Below are 21247 nucleotides of genomic sequence, written 5' to 3'. Positions count from 1 at the left end.
TTACATAGTGTGTCACGTTATGAATTGTGACCTCCTTACAAGTTCATATATAATTAAACATATTTTCTCCTCAATAGCAATATATTGATCTAAGTAAAATAGTTGCAAATGTAAATATCAAACAATGACTGAAGCATTTATTACATCTGGCATTATTAAAAAGATTTTTTGGGCTTAACTGTTTTCATCAAAGGTATGTGATGTTAAACAATTATTCATCCAATTTCAAAAGACACATGATATTATAAAATGAAGCAATTTTGTTAATTCAATTGTCACATGCCAAATATTACAAATAAAACAACACAATTACAATTGCATATAAAATATTGGCATTTTGCCTTCATAACAATGAGAGAATAAATATAAAGTTAAAAAAAGTATTTTTTCCACAGTTTTAAAATTTCAGTTACCTCGTAGGCCCTTTTTGAAAACATCAACATGCTTCTTTCTTTTGTACATTCAAGATATTATGTATGGATATATGAATTTTGGCACAAGTTGTTCACTATTTTCGCAGTATGTTTTTAATTCAAAAAATTTATTGTTCGCGTGGTCAGCAAATAGTGATAAATAAGTCAAAGATGTGTATTATATCTTCTTCTTCCTACCAATATCCTTAAATTAGAAGAAATATGAAAGTGAAAATTTATCAACGCCCCAAAACCAGGTATTATGGTATATGGAATATTTATTTAGCCTAAGCTAATTATAGAACGATATCCTTAAATAGCTTTTAAAATTTCCGAGTTTAAACGAAAGTGTAAATTTGAAACTATAAATAGATTTTATACCTGGATGAAAACTTTGCTTTAGGTGTGGGTTATCTTGAACTAGTAACAATCAACGGTGTTGTTTGATTTAAAATGCATGTGCTGAAGTTAAAAGTTGCCATTTTAATTTTCTGAAAGCTAAGATTGCATTATTTTTGCACATGACACTCAAAATAAATTGCTGTATTATATATACATTAAATGTACTCTATCAAATGTTCTGTTTAAAAAAGTGAATCTACTTCATACATGATAGTGAATGCATAACCTGTTATAAAAAAAACAGGAATCTTTTACAAATGTACGAAAAATAAACTATACATTAAAAGAATACAAGACATACCCCCCTCCCCCCACAAAAAACCCAACAACAACAACAAAGGCAAATATTCCATTTATGGTCAGAATAACGTCAAGTCAGGTTAAACGGGCTGCATGCAGATCACAGATATTCATTTGAAATGCATAAATCATCAATTACCTTGATTGTTTTTTCTCTATTCAATTTTGAACAATATTGTATGTGATGAATGTAATGTGACAAGTCTTTGTTTTGAACATATTTTATTGACAATATGTCAAAGGGATCGCACACAAGTTATCAATCGAATTAACTTACATAATAGAGGATAATATCACCTCATTTAAATTTTGCACATCTGAGACGTAATTTTGAATAACATATAAAACTTAAGGAAACGAAAGTATAAGTGCGTTGTACTTTTGGTGTACAAAAAAGTACAATATAACTGCTTACCACCAAAACACTGAAATAAGACCATCATGAAGTAACTTAAGTTTCTTCTCATGCAAAATTCCCAAGTACACAGCTCCCTTGTATATAAATGACCGGTTGAAATGAAGAGAATCGACTTATAATAAAATCCGGAACCATTTAAGAAAATAGAGTGGATTTTTAAATGAGTTATTTTAAACTCTATTGATATATTATACGGTAACGCCATTCAAGCATATATAAGAACATTCGGGGCTCCTCGCGCAAAAGCCTCAGACGTAAACGATGTTCTACCATTTTGCTGAGACTAAATCTGAGTTATTTTGTGACACAAAAAATGTTTTTGCTTTTGAATACTACTAATATAAGGTTGCAATGAGAGGTTAAAGAAAACTTTTAATTTAAAAGTACTTTATTCAAAGCGAAATTTGAAATGCATATGAGTGACAGAACATGCGCATTTGTATCGATAAGATGCATATTTGTCAATCTATCAGATAGAACGCAGTGAAAAAAGCCGAGGGCTGCCGATTGATGAAAGAAAATATTCTGTCACGCTTGGTAATTTTCATTAAGTTCTAGATTTTTCTATATGTTCTGTAACAAGATTGAAATAATTTCGAGCTAGTAATTTACTAATCAATAACTCTTGCTATAATTTGATTTTTTGAATTGACTGATGTAGCTCTTCTCTGTTATGCCTGATCTCATATCCTCGGATGCCAACACTTAGTTCCCAATTTTTTCCAGACATAACTTTTTTACTATTGCAATGTTCATTGAAAAGCCAGCAAGCCACCCCAATCTTTTTCTCCCGAAATAGAATTTTCGAGTTTCTCCTTTTTTTTTACTCGTCATTTTTTTCAGGAAGATTGATTTTTTTTTTCTCAGGTTGCCCCCCCCCCCTTTCAAAATCGAGGCTTCATCACTGATGCGTGTTTGTACAACTTTCGATTTCTTTCGAGTGGATGCTGTTAGTTATAAAGCTGGGTTAACTAAAGAGTATCTGTTCATCTGCTTTCCTAAAAAAATAATGAGAAGCTGAACAAATGCAAATACAGAGTTATATAAACCATTAGTTTTATCGTTATCTCATATATTATTTTTAGAACAGTTTATGTTTCTTTTATTTCAAATCACTATGCACTTATTTAATGACTACGAGGTAAACAGTCGAACTATTGCCCCGAGGTAGTGGGGAAAGCCTGGAAAACTGTTGCCCGAGCCTGAAGACAACAGTTTCCCAGGTCTTCCCCACTACTCTGGACAATAGTTTGACTGTTTCACCGAGTAGTCATTAAATTAGTGTTTTATTACCAAACCTACATGTACTATATAATTAACTAAACTGGAATAAAAAAAACACAAACAATCAATAAAGAGTTTTAAACAACTGTTTATCCACATACCACTCTATTAATTAGCTGAACACGTTATTAAAATAATATTTAATAATTTTACTAAATACTTAAAAATTCGATTGTTTGTGTGTTTTATTTCAATTTAGTTAATTATAAAGCAGGAAAAAAAATATTGTCGTGATCATCAAAACGCTTGAATATCATGATGACGCTTTAAACAGGCAACAGTTCATTTTAATACCCAACCTACTATATAAATTGTAATTAGGCATTTTGAACTGTTTCACGATTCATTTTATGCTTTTGTGTGATCATGAAACAGTCAAACTGTTGACCGGGCCACAGAATTAACTGTTGCCTGGCTGAAATATCCAATATGACGTCATAATCAATTTCCCGTAGTTTACAGTTATATTACACTGAATTATGTATTAAATAAAGCATTTTGTTGTACCCTTATAAATATCATTCCATGTATTTATTACTTATAGAAAGTCCAACAAAAGAACTGTTTATTACATCGGTCTAACGATTTCACTATTGACCGGTCTTACATAAGAATTGTTAGACCGCAACGTCACTTGTCTGTTACGTCATAAGACAATAATCATCGTTCCATATCGGCGACGCGAAAATAGCCGAAGTTAAGAGCTACAATAGTTGTTGGAAGAAGGGAAGAGTATGCTTTGTGATAAATAATTTTTGGGATACAATAGATATATAATAGATTTTGTTCTTTCTCAGCTTGATGTTTTATATTTACTGAATAAGCCATAATTTTCCATAAAAAATGATTGATAATATAGCGTGTATTGATTAAATGATCAATTTTAAGTGAGCAATGAAGGGTATAACAAAACAGTTATAGACTGGGATTCGGGCTACATATGATTTGTTTGACCCAAAGGTGAAAATGTTGCCCTTGGCCTGCGGCCTCGGGCAACATTTTCATCTTCAGGTCCAACAAATCATATGTCGCCCTCATACCCAGTCAATAACTGTACATTATTGGCATTCAATTTGAAATTATGATCTGAAAAGTAATTTTGATTTCTTTATAAATATATGTTTAATTTAATATAACTTCAAAGAAGAGGCCAAGAACACTTTTTCTGAAGGTAGTTTGGGAAAAATGTAGGACCCTTCACTCATTATAGATCTTTGCGTTAAAACTCCAACTCAGCATGTTATATTCAAACCTTCAAGGCATTATTATGTTGTTTACAAATAAGGCATTGATGAATTGATATTTTATTAATGTATTGTTTTAAACCAATTGGCGTGAGAATTTGATTAGTCTATTGTTCAGTTTGATTTCAAGAAATAATAAATTTTGCCGATTTATTCTAAAATCCATTGATGATTATGTCTTTATCATCATTTCAAGAAATTATATAGTAGGTTAGGTAATAAAACATTTATTTTATGACAACTCGGGAAACAGTTTGACTGTTCCCCTCGTAGTCACGAAATAAATGTATATTCTGGCCAGGTCAACAGTGTGACTTTTCATGATCACGCTAAAACATAAAACTAGAGGTACTGTGAGCGATGAGCTCACTAAATGATACCCCCGCCTCCCATATGGTTATAACTGGTAAAAAAGTCCATGTTTTCCTGTGGCCGGGAAACCCAAAATATGTGTCGGATCAAAAAGTAAAATAAGAGGTGCACAATGGCAATATGCAATAAAGATTCTGTGAAAGTTACATCAAATTTCATTCAGTGGTATGAGAGGAGTTGCGGATAAGAGATGGGTACCCCAAAGCGTAACAGACGGACGGACGGACAGACGGAAGGACGGACGGAATTAACGATTACTATATACCCTCCCGCTTTTCAAGCGGGGGGTATAATGAAAGTATAGTTACTGTAGCTACAGTTGCGACGTTAAAGCTAACTCTGCTCTAGAAAAGGTCGATAATATCATGGCTATATGTAAACGATAGAATTTTTATTGTCTCATTTAATATTGTCGATTTAACTTGTTTCTAACTTTGCCATATTTTTATCTGGATTGTCCACCATGAAATAGTCCTGAAACGTACATAAAGGTTGAGAGTTAATTATAAATCAAAAATATTAGAAATGTGTTAAAACAAAGTGAATTCCAACACAGATTATCGTTTTCAGAATCACGAAAATTCACACACATCTAATGTTTCACAACTTCGTTTACATTCGTACCGATCCGCTAATTGAATCAAGCATTAGGAGGACACACAAGAAATGAAAAGCCGTATAGCATAAACTACGAGACTAAAAATATGTAGAGCTAATTTGTATTAAAAAATCATGGATTGCAATTCTAAGATCTTATTATAAATTTGACAAAATTTAAGAATTAATAACAATTTATTAGATATATAGCTAATAAATCGGGTCTGGCTTTTATGTTGAATAAGTAAAAACAAAGGCAACACCAAGTTGTTGTGCAGTCGCTAGTAAATTTCTCCTATAGAACGTCCTAACCGTCTTCAAAGAGAATCTTGATTTTCAATCAACCGTGAGGATGACGTTGATCTGTTAAAGAGCCACGTCAAGAGCGGCTTATTGTTACTGCTACCTGTTTTATCGCCACCTTGATACCACAAAACGACCATTAATAGAGAAGGATACCATAATCATTACATTCAGCATAAAACTAAAAGAAACAAATTGCGCGTTTTAAGTTTTTGATATGGTCAACATTTCGTGGGTGTTCCTCTCATTGGCGCATGAGCCTGTGTTTTTATCAGAAGTGAAGAAAGTAAAATTTCTTCACTCCACAGATTAAAAAAAGTCTTCCTCTTCAAACACGCGAGTTCTTTTATAATGCATACATCATGTCAACCATTGATTACTATGTACTTACAATTTGGGGAAAATTCGTCCAGATCGAATTTTGACAAAGTTCATCAACTCCCAAAACATGCTAAAGGTATATTTTAGATGCTCCCCCTGATGCACCCTCACGATCCCTTTTTGATGAACTTGATTGGCTTACTCTTTATTATGAACTTGTATATTGATATGTATTGTTATATAAACCCATTGTCCAACTTATTTGCACGAAATATTTTAATTTCAAATTAACAACCAGTACACTCTTTGATCTGAATCCAATGATGATTTCTGTATGCCAATTCATCATGTAATATTTTTTGAAAATTCCTTTCAGTGCTCTGGTGCGATTTACCTGTACATATAAAAATGTCATCAACTCTTATCCTCTCATGAAACAAGTAAAACATTGTGTAAAACACTGTCAGAAAAATTTATGATTCATATATTTATTTATATTTGTATATTCATATATATATATATATATATATATATATATATAAGAAAAATCCAGTGTTTTGGTACAGTAAAATATATCAAATGAAAAAAAGTCAGAAATCACAAATCTCGAAAATCATTTTTATTGTTAGCGCTTTCTGCCTAATGGCTCTTCAGACAGTTAAAAGTTAAATATAAAATTGCTTAGTAACGTTCATAAGCACGACGTCAAGTATTGGCCATTGTGACGTCATAATAACGTTAAAAGGTAGCATTATAATTCGCACCGTTACAATCACTGAAATAAACCAAAAAACAAGTAGAAAATAACTTTAGTTAAAACTGAAGTAATTATTTTCTGTTAAGTTTTGGGTTAAACAGCTTTATGAAGTAGTCCTCCTTTGCTACTCTGGATATTTCACAGTCATTGTGCATTTTATAAAATGGAAATAATTTAAATTTCCCTTTCCCACAGGTAGCAAAGTGCTCACTGCACGGCGTTTTCCTTACGCTAGGGTCCCGAATTTATATATATATATATATATATATATATATATATATATATATATATATATATATATATATATATATATATATATATATATATATATATATATATATATATATATATATATATAATGTTTGTATATGTGTATAACTATGTTGCACATAAAATCTTAGTCTTCTGGTCTTTTCATTTGTATAGCGTGTATATCCTCCATGCTTACTGTTGCAAACAAATCTGTTTAATTACGAAATAAAGAATTCAATTTGATATATAAATACTTTAACGCATGGTGTCATTTTAATGTCAGCATATAATAAAATATTTCCCAATAAAAATACATAAACAAAAGAATATAGTCTTCAATATGTTGTTCAATCAAAAGAACGTCTCTATCATTCCAAGTCTGTCGGCTTCTTGGGATATTCAACTTTCTATAGTGCTTTCTGTTGACTAAAATCAGAAAAAGCAAGACTAAGTGTTGCTAAAAATCTATTGAATAGTTTAGCTTAAGTCCTTCGTGGTAATGAATTGAAATTAAAAAAAACTACTTCTAGACTTGAGTGTATCATGTTTATCAGTTTATGATGAGGAGTAGATAATAATCACGATGAAGTCATGATATGAAGAATGCTAGACATCTGAGTCCCCTTCATTGTTTAATGGTGGTAATAAGAGATATCTGAATTTTTCTAAGGCCAAAACTAATATGTACAGGTGTATATCCATAATAAAAATTTTCTTTACATAACTATAAGCACGAAAACAATCAATAAATTAATCAAATAGATCATCACATAGAGAGAGAAAAATATATATATATACATTGAAATCAACTTTATCCCCTTTGGAATACACCTACAAACATATTTTTTTGATTTTATAAACGTACATCCATGCAGTGTATTGAGATTTGGTTCTATGCTTTATGATATTTTGTGATTCCAGCAAAATGAAACTTTTTTTTATATTTTAACATATATTAAACAAAAATTCGAAGGGTATTACATGGTTTAAATCACGATGATTTATTATCAGAACAGAAATTGATCTCAAATGTAGTTTCAAAGATTTGCAAGATAATATCATTTCTCTGTTTTCGTTTATAATTCGCAGAATTTATATTAAAGATAAAATGAAGTTGACATGCATTTTGCACTAATGGACAGAAGCCATAGGCAAAAGAAATGCCAGAATTTACTTACTGTTAAAGAATTTAACCGACTTTCAATTTTAGCCTACCTATTTCCTGTAAAAATAGATCCTTTTCTCTCTGTAAATTGCTTTTCTCACCTGAAAAACATAGATAAAAATCTGTATTTCGTATGATTCCGTAAAGAATTTGACGTCACAAAGGTCGGAGATGAAAAGAATATAACCGACATGGCGTACATAAATATGTGATAGTTCTGTGTACGCAGTATACAATGATAATAAATATATATTATTATAACAGTAACTTGATCCGAAGGGTCGTATCACGTCGAGTTGACAGGCGCGGATCATCAGATCTAACGAGACGCGAAGCGTCGAGTTTGATCTGATGATCCGCGCCTGTCAACGAGACGTGATACGACCCTTCGGATCAAGTTACTGTTATAATGATAGATTTATTATATACCCCCTATATAACTGGCTAAATATATTAAAATAAACCTTTAGATATAAATTGGATAATATTAAACCATTAAACAAAGCATAATAACAAGGGACTTTTTAACGCGCAAGAAAAATAACGTCATATTTCTGCGTACTACGTCATCAGTTTCAGAGAGTGGTGATATGGATTAAGAAAACAACATGTTGGTGATCCGGAAAATCGGATCACGACGTCACGTGATAGCGTAAATTCAACAGTAAAATTGAGTGATACACATTAGGTATATAATAAATATACATAGATCGATTAATCTTTACATTCAGGACGTAATGTATAATTATGTTCCCCAAACGAAGTTGGGGAACATATTGTTTTTACTCTGTTTCTTATTATTATTATTCTTATTATTATTTTTCTTCTTCCTGGGAAAATTTAGTCCACGAGTGATCTTGTAAACTATACATCCGACTTAGGTGAAACCTTTTTAGGGTTAGTAGGCATGTTATGTAGAGTTGCCAAACAAAGGTCATTTTGCGCGCACGTGCTTGCAAGAGCACGCACGTGCAATAGGTGAAATTAACAATATAATGGAAATTGCCGTAACTTTTCTATTTTTTGATGAAATTTTTTGAAACTCATAATGTAAGGATACATTAGTAGTATAGACAAGATAGCATAGTCAAAATAGCAAGATCTCACGCGCATGCACGTGCGCTTCGCTCTGATTGGCTGAAACTAAAGTCTCAATAACTTTCTTGTTTCTTGTCATAATCCTTTGAAATTTTGAACATAGTCATACATTATGAAGATCTACCGCATGATATATAAGAATTTTCATTAAAGCATGAGCATGTGCGCGTGCTGCAAGCTGATTGGCTGAAACTTTAAATGGCAATATCTCCTTTGTTTTTTTACGAAATTCTTTGAAATTTAAAATATAGTCATGCATTAGGATATCCTACAAAATGATATAGAAAAAAAATCATGAAATCACGCGCATGCACATGTGCTGCAATCTGATTGGCTGAAACTTTAAATTGCTATTTCTCCTTTGTTTTTTGACGAAATTCTTTGAAATTCAAAATATAGTCATGCATTAGGATATCCTACAAAATGATATTAAAAAAATCATGAAATTACGCGCATGCACATGTGCTGCAATCTGATTGGCTGAAACTTTAAATGGCTATAACTCCGTTGTTTTTCAACCAAACAGGATGTAATTTAGAACATAGATAGATGTAAGGGACACCTACAAGAAAGTATGATCATCATGCACGTGCACGCACGTGCGTGCATTTGAAACGAGTATATTTTAAAATACTCTTGAATGAGTGATTTTTATTACTTTTGGACTGAATACTTTAATATATAGTATATTAAAAAATATAAATAGTGTAGACAAGATGATATGGTCATAATGCACATGCATTCACATGCGCTTGGGTGCAATGCTAAAAATTGAATATAATTGGTATCCTTCTGGGAAAACGTTAAAGTAAATATGCACAGAGTTTGTCTTATTTAATGAAGCTTCCGGGGAATATGGCACCGAAAGGGAGTTGGGGAGCGTTTGGGGAACATCTGTAACGGTTCCCGTTACAATTAGCACTAGTTTTATTTTATTTTTCAAATAAAGAAATGTTAAAAGAAATTCTGTGCAAAAAGCACACGAAATTTTAAATCTATACTTTTAAATTGTATACATGTAGTTAAATACCGATGTACCCAAAGTGAAGAGAAAGGATAATAAAACTTTGCAGACAAATCGAGATATCAGCTGGAATCCAAAAGAAGAATTGTGATGGAACAGCATATTAAACAGACACAGTACATAACATGAAATCTATAATCTAACCATTAAAGACAACAACCGTTGTTTCAGATAAAAATTCTCTTGAGAAGACAAGGAACGTAACTCCTTTTCCTTACGCAAATGGATTTCCTTCACGTTCAAAATAGAAAAAATACAACTACGAGAGAGAGAGAGAGAGAGAGAGAGAGAGAGAGAGAGAGAGAGAGAGAGAGAGAGAGAGAGAGAGAGAGAGAGAGAGAGAGAGAGAGTTCTACCCTTAATCAGGTGATCTTTTTAGTTTTTAAATTTTGTTTTCACACAGGAATGTTAATCTAAGTTTACCTTAAAACTTTGCCCCTTTTCTCTTATGATTGCTGATAACGTGTAAAATATTTGGTTGAGTGCAGATTTTACGGGTAAAACCAGAACATTTATCTAGGCATAAACTTCTTGGGTGACATCTATTCCAGAAAACGTCAACATGCCTGTGCAAGAACAAAATGAATTGTTAATTATTGATTGCTTTTTCATGCTGAATCAACTATTGGACAACACAATCTTAGAAGTTCTAGTATTCTTTATTAATTCATTTTAAAGATAGTTTTGGTTTCTTAGCTATAAAACCTATACATATAAAGCAGAATTTATTTTAAAAATTATACATGAAAAGGGCTCTTATTGCATTTAGATATATCAACGACGTTTTTTCAGTTTTGACACTATTACATTGCATAAATACAAAATTACCAATGATTCCTATTGGTATCCAACAGAAGAGGTCACTCAGAACAACAGCAACTACAGATTTTGCAAGAGGCACCTCCCTTTGAAGCACGCCTGAATCATTACAAATCCTTCAAGATTTAAAAATGAAAAAAAAAATTATTAACTGTTCAACAGTGATACCAAGGAAAATCAAGAAATTAATGCCAATGAAAATTATCATGGAATATTGCCAACCCTTTTGTCTATGGACTGATAATAGTAGCTATATAAGGATACGTAAATGAAAGACTGGGCATAAAATTCATCAAACATTTCCAATCCAAGAGGTAAAATGGGTAAAATTGAGAGACAAATGGCGATAGACCAGCAAAGTATTGAAAATCCTAAAATCCAAGTTTTCTTACTTTTTTCCGAAGGGGTATATGGTTGCGATAACTCTGTAAACTGTTATTAAGAGAACGAACAGAGCAGACGCCTCACTTCACAATGTAGATAAAATACCAGCAAAAGTACAAGGGTCACTTTGTCGCCATTTATGATCCGTAAATCCAAATACCCAGTTTAAATTAAATTCATGTTGACAATGGTGAATAAATATACCCCCATCAGAAAATCAGCGATGCCAAGATTTATACTTAAAATAAAGAATGAAGAGGATGACCTTTTTCTGAATGTGGTAAAACTGCAAATGAAAGAGATAGCATTGCCAAATGTTGCAAGTAGCGCTATATACCAGGTAAGAACATTTAAGATAGGAGCACTAATTAAATGTTCACAAGAGGATATTTTATTTCAAGGAGAAATGCACTGAACATCAGATACTTCGTGGTTTTGCACAACATATTGAAAATAAATCAACTATCAGCAATTTAAGATGAAATAATCCAAGGAACATTTCTTTAACAGGTGTAATTCTATTACATGTATTCTGTACATTTTAAAGATAGTTTTGGTTTCTTAGCTATAAAACCTATACATATAAAGCAGAATTTATTTTAAAAATTATACATGAAAAGGGCTCTTATTGCATTTAGATATATCAACGACGTTTTTTCAGTTTTGACACTATTACATTGCATAAATACAAAATTACCAATGATTCCTATTGGTATCCAACAGAAGAGGTCACTCAGAACAACAGCATCTACAGATTTTGCAAGAGGCACCTCCCTTTGAAGCACGCCTGAATCATTACAAATCCTTCAAGATTTAAAAATGAAAAAAAAAAATTATTAACTGTTCAACAGTGATACCAAGGAAAATCAAGAAATTAATGCCAATGAAAATTATCATGGAATATTGCCAACCCTTTTGTCTATGGACTGATAATAGTAGCTATATAAGCATACGTAAATGAAAGACTGGGCATAAAATTCATCAAACATTTCCAATCCAAGAGGTAAAATGGGTAAAATTGAGAGACAAATGGCGATAGACCAGCAAAGTATTGAAAATCCTAAAATCCAAGTTTTCTTACTTTTTTCCGAAGGGGTATATGGTTGCGATAACTCTGTAAACTGTTATTAAGAGAACGAACAGAGCAGACGCCTCACTTCACAATGTAGATAAAATACCAGCAAAAGTACAAGGGTCACTTTGTCGCCATTTATGATCCGTAAATCCAAATACCCAGATTAAATTAAATTCATGTTGACAATGGTGAATAAATATACCCCCATCAGAAAATCAGCGATGCCAAGATTTATACTTAAAATAAAGAATGAAGAGGATGACCTTTTTCTGAATGTGGTAAAACTGCAAATGAAAGAGATAGCATTGCCAAATGTTGCAAGTAGCGCTATATACCAGGTAAGAACATTTAAGATAGGAGCACTAATTAAATGTTCACAAGAGGATATTTCATTTCAAGGAGAAATGCACTGAACATCAGATACTTCGTGGTTTTGCACAACATATTGAAAATAAATCAACTATCAGCAATTTAAGATGAAATAATCCAAGGAACATTTCTTTAACAGGTGTAATTCTATTACATGTATTCTGTATATAGATATATTCTAGATTTTCCAAGTTTATAAACAATTCTATCTAAAGTTAGCAAATTTTTCAAATTGTGGAATACCTTTTCATGTATGGCATCGATCCTATTGGAGTTAAGATAAAGAAACATGAGCTGTTTTAATGGTTTGAAGTGATTATTCGTAATTATCCATTTCTTTTACATTGAAAACAGTTACATCTTTTATAGCGTTATTAAACCGAGATGCTTTAAAAGTTATATTTATACGATTGTTTCTAGACGTTTTAATTTTTATGTCGAGATAGTTTTTATGAAATGAAAAAGACGCCAAAAGATCTTTAGTTCTAGGCATTTGGTTGGGGGAGTCTATATCAAGTGAAAAACTTGACGTGGTTGTAGAAGAAAATATTTGTAAATATTTAACTGAACAATTAAAAAATTGAAGCATTTGTAGTTGTTCTGAAGGTTTATAACTTTGATAAATTGTAAGATTTTTAATGGAACTATTGAATAACTTCATATGCTGAAAAATCTTAGCGTTCGGTTGATCTAATAAAAGAAAATCAATATCTGATCGCATAATATCCAAAGAATAAGCAGGAAAGACGAAAAGATCTGAGACAGAATCTTTGCCACATATCAGATTTTCCATTCCAAGAATGGATAAAAAAAATATGTGCTGTGTAACTAAAACATTTCATTTTTGACTTTGACGATGTGCAAGCCATTGAACATTCTTGAACACATTTCCATAAAGCCGACGATAACGCACATTTACCAGATAAACTATTTTTTGACTGGTTAAGCAATCCACTGCGTCTTTGTAATGCCTCCAAATCAAAAAAGCTGTCAGTGGGTTGGTTTGATTTGTTAAAATCAACACCCGTGATATTGCTTTGTAGGACAGGTATACAGTCTGGTGTCGGTTGATTTTCTTCATCTAGGGCACTTCTCAAGAAATTATGTTCATCTCCGAAGGTTTTGCATTTAATGAATTTTGAAGTATGGTTATGCTTTGATGAAATTTTATGTTTAGATTTGAAGTCACCTGCAATGAAAAATATATTAGATTCTTGTTTGCTGAGGAAGGTAATGCGTGTATGGTTTAAACACAAGAGATTATTCTATCATATAGATGGGCAAACATTCCGAAAACCATAAAAAAGAAAAGGTATGGATAAAAAGATATCATAAGATGTGTATAATAATAAATATAATTAAAATTTTCTTCGTCACTTCCATCAAAACAGTCAATTTTCCTGTCACAAAACCGATTCCTTGGTATACAGTCTTTACTTCTGTCACAACGGAACTCTCCTTTAGGATACCGCTCTGTCACTGTAATTCATATGTATATTGTTCTGATAATAATTTGATTATCTTTTGCAATAAACTGTATCTTTCTGAGACGTGGACCTATTGTTAATAAAATTTAAAAAATTCTTCTTTATTATATAAAGTTCATAAAAAAAGCTTAGCTTCATTTTTTTTTTTTTGGAAAAATGTATACTTGTGATACTCATAATACATTTTGATTCATACATGTACATTTTAAAAAGGAATAAGCCTTTCAAATATCTTTGTTCTTATTCTCGTTACAAGGCAGCATGTACCAATTGTCTCAGGGACTGTGACGCAGTTCAAATTTGATAAATTAGTTAAAAAATATTTGATCGGGATTGAGTTTTTGAGCTTTTGGCTAATACTCGATGAAATCAATGTCATCATAGAATTCTCTATTGTATTTTTATGTGTACATGTAGCTAGTACAAAAATAATATTCAAACTTAATCTTAATTTTTGAAACTCAAAAGGAACGATTATTTGTACAATTTGTACATACAATGCCAACCATCCATGTAATCAAACATCAGAATACATTGGAATGGTCTAAAATATTTTATTGTAATGCGCAATTCCTATTCATAAATGCAATTATAAATTACTTACCAGTGCAAGGCCACTGCTGATAAAAATATCATCAAGAATCGCGAAATTCTTAGTATAATTGTAAAACTGAGATTGGAAAACAATCTAAAACAAAGAAAAAGTATAATTCATTGAAAAAAAACTTTCTTTTTCAAAAGTATATGGAAAGTAACGAAAATTCAGTTTTTAAATAAAATATATACCTATAACATAGATTCTTAAATGTTACCTTATGATTCAACCTAATTGGGAGATCAATTGAGGTCTTCTGTAGGTAGTTTTGTATAGAATGCTTCTTGGTGAGGATCACATTCTCATTTCCTGAGTATGCATTCAGTAAGTTATGTATATGACTCTGTCTGGGCACGTATGCCACGGTTAGAGTTGTCACTCCAATCAACATGTAGGAATAATGAAGACACTGAATAGTATCTGACAGGGGCAAATCTCCACTCACCAGGTAAAATGGTTGCACTATATGCTTATACTTAAGATATGAAGGAAGATTGGCCATATTTGAAGCTGATATAAGTGATGTGCTCTTCAGGAGAAGATCTAAAATTAATAGAATGGAGCGCGTAAAGAAAGTACCTCTCATATTAATGTACTCATCAGGGGTCCGGTTTACAAAAATAAAGAAAATATATATTAATAATAATAATTGAAAAATCTTACGAACCCGATTAACTAATTTTTCAGAATTCTACACTTAATAAAATTATTGGTCTTGTTTATAAGTCCTTAGAATTCCTTAAGCCCTAGAATTCAAATAATAATAAATATTTCAGCCATATTTTGCAAACTTCAATTCTCGATAGACATAAATATTCTAACTGTGGGATTTACCTTCCTTGTCTATAAAACGCTTTCCTTCTTTAGGATTCATTCTGGTCCAGGGAGTGTTTATAGTCGAATCAATCTTTGGATAATGAAGCAACAGTTGGCAACTTTCTAATGGATTATACCTTACCAGGCATTCAAACATTTTGATATTAAATACATCATACGACGGCTTGTATATTTCCCAACTGAAGTAGTTGTTCTCAAAATCACAATCAGCTGTGGAATCAAAATATTCTACAGTTAAAGATCACAGCGAAATGAGAAAATAATGAAATAAGGGGATTGAATTTTTTATTTTTAAAAAAATCCTCAAAATATTATTCATTGAATTTAAAAAAAATCAACCAATAATTCATCTTTTAATTTTTCTTTCTATGAATTATGAAATAAATGGACAAATATTAAACATTTATATGCAAATATTTTCTTGCACACTAGAATCAACTGAGGCGAAGGCAAAGCTTTTAAAACTTTGAAAAGAGGTTATAAAACAGAAAAAATATATATATTGCAATTCATAAACTTTCATCGACATCTCAACACGTCACTGAAACTTGGGGATTTGTTGCGTTATTTTTAAGCATTAGCCTCTCGCGAACACTTCCACTTATACGCTATACGGTACGAAAATGATTGATTTACCTGGATGTTCGCCAGTTCCATACACAATAGCGTATTGCTGAAAGAGGACTACCGCCAACGCTGTACTCCTCGTCATTTTGGTCAAGTACTTCCTCTGTAGTGACGGCTAGTACAAAATTAAAAAAAATTCCAATGAACAATCATATTTTAACCATAAATTACAATATTAATCTTTCTGTGAGTGTGTAAGGGGATATTTTAGGTATTCACTTTTTCGAAACATCAAAATGCTTATTTGGTTATTAGTTCTAGAATTAATACTTCAACTGTTGCGAAAACCCACTTAAACGAGTTGTATAATGTTGCAGTGCAGTTGCTGCAATATTACTTACAATTGTCATAATAAAAAATTACAATCTCTCTTAAACAGTTCAGCTCATGATCTGTTTAACGTATAAAAGCAACAAATGTTATTATGGTTTTATATTGTGGAATTTCGGACACATTACTGTAGAAGGAACATGAAATGTTACGTAGGGCAGTCTTGTAGAACAGTTTGGAATATGTCTTTGATCTTCAGAAACAGATCTTTCATTATGAATTTGCATATCACGCTTTTTATGACGTCATAATGCCTTGACTAGAGAGAATATTAAGTCATGATTAAGATATACGTAGCCACCAACATTCCATGTGATAATAACTGCATTTGCAATTTTAACTAAGCGGTGTCGATTTGTAAGAAATTCCCAGATCCAAATAAGGCTGAAAGTGGCTCCTGCTCTTTCTAATAATTTTTTAAACTTCCAAACTTCCATTATTTCAAATCAAGAAAAAGCTAAAAAATGGATAGCAATACTGTAATGAATTTATGATGCTGCCACGAAGAAAAATATTGATAATAATCAACACCTCATTATAACTGCAAACATATAAGTATTAAAAATAAAACACACTTTTGATATTATAATTTACGTGACAACAAATTTAAATCCACGTACCTCTTTTTCTTTACCACTGTAGACCCATGATTGGAAAACTAAGTACGTCATCTGTCTATAATGTTTGTCTCTTTAGGTTGGCATTTGATCAAGCCGAGTAAATTATAACCCCTGAATAGCTAGGGGCATTTTATCTGAAAGTTTACCACCAATATTAATGTATTTAGATATTCAACAGACACGACAGAAACGTTAATGAACTTTTAATGATTTGAAATTCGTTTGAAATTTTAGAATATTTTAAAAGGTACATCTAAATTAAAAGAAGATATATATCACATGTTTTAAATGTAAAAACTAGTTACAGTTTTTGAAATAGCATTATCTTACATTCTTATTTATTGTAAAAGAATGAAGTTTAACATATTTTTAATACCATAGACTTCAAATTTGTAAAAAGTATATTTTGTTCAACATTTCGTACCTGCAACACATTTATGATGTCATGTTTTTTAAGAAAGTTAAACTTTAATATTGAATCATGAACCAATGTATTTTGGTATTTTTTCTTAATAAATAAGCTATAAGATTTATTAAGTCATATATACATATATTTGATTAACAAGAATGTTTAGATAAATTAAATTATTAAATCTGTTTAACATTATTGAATATTGAGAGGTCAGAGGTCATCATGGAGTCGTGAAGTGGTCTGTGTAAGTGCTCTGGAAAATTTTGTATGGGCCAAAAATTTCCAGGTAACATCTACCCGTAGATGTATTGATTGACGTTTAGCAACAAACGCGTTATTTTCTTATTTTGATTACTTTGTGACAGTTTTATTGTTTCCCATGTAGGGATCGACAACTCTGGAGCTGAACTGTACTCAAGTTATGTCTGTGTATGTATATAAATAGCAATGTCTCTCTCAGATACGGTCCAGATAATGGCCGAGTCAAATTCAATTATCTACGGCAACACTTCCAACCCCAGTAACAGTGACAGCGAAGTATCATTACACTCAATTCACTCGTTACTTATTCAAATGAATTCTAGACTTTGTGAAATCGAGAGCAAGATGTCCCAATTAAATGTTATTCAAAGTGATGTGGCCAAAATCAAGATAAAAGTAACTGATCTAGACTCAGAAATAAAGAACATACGTAGTGAATTCAAAGAACTTGAGTCAAATGTAAGTTCTTTGGGTTAGTATTTGTAAATGATATGGCGCAAGCGGCTAAGAAACAGGCTGAAGGTAATAAAAATGACTTAAAGAGAGCAGGTTATGAACAAATAGCAGCACAAAGACAGACTGAGCAAGAACTGCAATTATTAAATTAAAAAAATGCAGAAATTAAAAACTCTATCATCGACTTAAAAGCCAGATCCATGAGAGACAATTTAGTGTTTTCAGGCATTCAGAGAGAAGAGGACACAGAGGAGGTTCTGCAACTTTCCTTAGGAAGAAATTTAAGAACTTTCATTTGAACGGGTCCACAGGATGGGAAAGTTCAGAGAATTCAGTGAAAGACCCAGAAATATTGTTGCAAAATACCCGTTTATATATAAGTATATATATATAAATATATATTTATTTCGCACTAGCTTGGTTGTACATTTGTCTAATCTCGCCTGTCGTATAACGGGGAAGATTTTTTTCCTCCTCTCCTCGATTTCTGCCGGGAACTGTTCATTTACCCAGATGTTACATCCATGGAGTTTATGTGGCGCTTTGATTCTGATGTATTCCCAGTCCTTGAAATACATGAATTTTGCAACAATATTTCCGGGTCTTTCACTGAATTCTCCCCCACCTCCACTGATAACGGAGATGACAGAAGAAACAACATCCTTCAGACCTTTCGGGCAGTCAATACATGGAAATCGGGGGACTCAAAATCAGCAAACACCTGGGGGCGAACGGCCAACCCAGAAAAGACCGCGCACTGGATCTACTCCAGACCACACTAACGCCTAGAAGGGCGCGGGAGAGCAGACATCCACCAAATGTAATGAGTCTGTACAAACACCTAATCGAACACAAAACACATTGAATTTTTTATCTTTACATGTCTGTGGAATTAAAAACCGTCTCAATAATAACGAATTTAAAGAATTTATCACCCAATATGATATAATAGCTTTCACTGAAAGAAAAACAAATAATTCTGATGAAATTTATATCCCAGGATATATAACATTCATGAAAAACAGAAATAAGCTTTCAAAAGTAATATCGGGTGGCTTGATATTAGCAGTACGTGATGAAATCATTAAGTATGTAAAGGTTTTGAAATACTGATTGTAAATATGTGCTCTGGTTTAAGTTTAATAAGTCACGTTTTCAAACAAGTGAAGATTTGGTATGCAGGGTTGTGTATATACCGCCTGAATGTAGTAAATATTCTTGTACAGATTGTTATACAGAAATTGCACAAGAACTCATAAATGTTTCAAAAGACCAAAAATATGTATGTTTAATGGGAGATTTTAATGCTAGAGTCGGGATTTTAAAGGATTATTTTTCTGCAGATAATTTTTTGTTACATGTTAACCATTCAGAAGGTGCATTTAAAGCTTCTATGTTATCAAGGGCTTGTATTTCTAAAAAATATGACATTCCTTTATATAGATCTGTTGAAGATACAATTGTCAACAATTTTGGCTATAAATTAATAGATTTCTGTAAAAATAACGATTTGTATATAGTAAAAAGTAGATCCGGTACCGACAAAAACAAAGGTGGTGTTACTTGTAAAAACAGCAGTACTGTGGGTTATGTTATTGCAAGTGTACATATTATTAAACTTCTACAACATTTTAAAGTACACGAATTCTGTGATCTTTTTTTCCGATGTACATAATCCATTGTCTTTTTCTTTGTCCACCTGTTCAATGTATAAAAATAGCTCCACGTGTGAAAACCAACCAGGTGTAAAGTAATGGTGCCCCGATAGGGAAGCCGAGTTCCGTAATAACATTGTCTTCAGCTGTGAAGTCAGTTGAGCGTAACCTTATCGAAATGATTAATAATGATATTTCAAGCACTGATATTAAGAAGGTAGCAAAAGATATTTGTGATATTTTTACTAAATTTTCTCAGCTGATGACAAAACAAGATACTATGTCGCTAAAAAAAACTCTGTATGTTTATATTAGAAATATATGATTTAGTCTGCCCTCCATACTTTTTTTTCCTCACTTATTTCATTTTTACGTGTTTTTCCTCCCTTTTTTCTATCTTCTTTTTTTCCCTTTTCCCTTCATTTTCTTTCGTTTTTTCTCTCTCCCATTTCATTGTCTTATTATGTGAATCATTTACTTATACCTCTGACCTGAATGTATATGTGCTGTAATTGTTTTTCATTGACATCATGTACCATGTATTTGAAATGATTTTGAGTGAATAAATGGACTTGAACTTGACAAAAAAATATATTTCAATCTCAACACAAAATTAAGTATATTGTTTCCGGTATGTATTTGTCTCATCAGCAATGCATCAAAATGACAACATTTTGAGAAAAAGGTTATTCTTGCAAACAAAATACATCATTAATACACGAGCGCCATGGCCCTCAAGGCAAAGGTACTTATTGATATGTTTTCCAATATCCATGCAATTTGATGAAGAAAACAAATTTTGTTTTAGGTCAGTTGTTATTATGTGCATGTATGCACAAATGTCAGAACACGAGAAAATGTAATCCATCAAAATAATTAAAATGTACTATAAATTTAACATAAACCAATCAAATTGATTAGATTAATTGGTTTATAAGTACAAGTTCTCTTGTCTTTGAGATTGTAAGTAGCATAAGCCGCACGAGAATTGCATGCATATTATGTTCCTGTCTTTTCACTTGGCGATATTAACATTCAGATGTAATAATTAAGAAATCAACTAAGACACTTACTTTTTAAGAGCTATCAGCTGATGAAAACTATAAATTTCAAATGTATCATAAATGTAAATAGATACAAACATTTTGCGAGCATTAATTTATATGCATAACTAAGAAAATAATATAAAATGTTACAATAATCAATTTTTGTTTAAATTTCAAGCTATTATAAGATACGGTACATGCAATTATTTCTTCATTTGTAAACGACAGAACCAACGCCCTTTCTTCTGATTCTTTCTATATCGGTCGCAAACGTTTGTTATTTTTTAAATAATTTCTTCATCGACAGAATGTTACAGATAATCG

Source organism: Saccostrea cucullata, unplaced genomic scaffold, assembly GCF_032062105.1.
Source record: "Saccostrea cucullata isolate Sc308-1 unplaced genomic scaffold, CSIRO_AGI_Scuc_v1 ctg938, whole genome shotgun sequence".
Lineage (NCBI taxonomy): Eukaryota > Metazoa > Mollusca > Bivalvia > Ostreida > Ostreidae > Saccostrea > Saccostrea cuccullata.
Note: the sequence above shows the minus strand (reverse complement) of the source record.